Source organism: Babylonia areolata, chromosome 29, assembly GCF_041734735.1.
Source record: "Babylonia areolata isolate BAREFJ2019XMU chromosome 29, ASM4173473v1, whole genome shotgun sequence".
Classification (NCBI taxonomy): Eukaryota; Metazoa; Mollusca; class Gastropoda; order Neogastropoda; family Buccinidae; genus Babylonia; species Babylonia areolata.
The window spans coordinates 2230175-2231099 of NC_134904.1; positions in this window are offsets into that span (position 1 = coordinate 2230175).

A 925-nucleotide genomic window follows, 5' to 3' on the forward strand; every position below is an offset into this window, starting at 1 on the left:
ATACAGATCACCTCTGTAACGGAAGGGAGAGTGGCTTTTCATACAGATCACATCTGTAACGGAAGGGACAGTGGCTTTTCATACAGATCACCTCTGTAACGGAAGGAAGAGTGGCTAGAAGTAGGGTTGTGCTGACTCCTTTCAACTTCCGTGCACGTCATCTTCTGGTGTGTTGGACAGTCAGACATATCCCTGTCTCACCGCCACTGATTGGAGTTGCTGTTATTGTTGTGGTATACTGCTGCTACTACTACTGCTACTTCTACTACTACTTCTTCTTCTTCTTATGATGATGATGATGATGATGATGATAAAAGCCCTAACGCTGGAAGCACAATCGTTCATATAAAAAAAAAAACGCAGCTGATAAATGCCATAAAGTATTATACACTCTCGATACAACCCTCCCACTTCAGCACAAACACACACGCGCGCGTGCGACAAAACACACACACACACACACACACACACACACACACACACACACACACACACACACACACACACACACACACACACACACAAATAAAGAAACAAGCAAAAACTTTAATAAATAACTAACAAAATAAACAGCCATAGTAAACGGATTCATACTGAACAAAAGAATAATATAACTCCCGAAAAACGGCAGAACTTTAAGAGTTCCAAGATGGGCAAGGGGAATACCAAAGAAGACTTTCAGTACGAAGTCAGACTGCGCCTAGTTCTGAGGATAACTCAGAACTGCGTGAAGGTCTGATAACCATTCAAATCATTCAATAACACAGTCACTTTCGAAAATCAGAACTTCACTAGCTAGTTCCAAAGACAAGACTTTCAGTACAAAGTCAGACTGCGTCTTCTGAGGACAACCCAGAACAGGGTTGATAATAATCATAATCATTCAAGAACAAAATCTCTTCCGAAAGAGCACAGCTTCACAAAG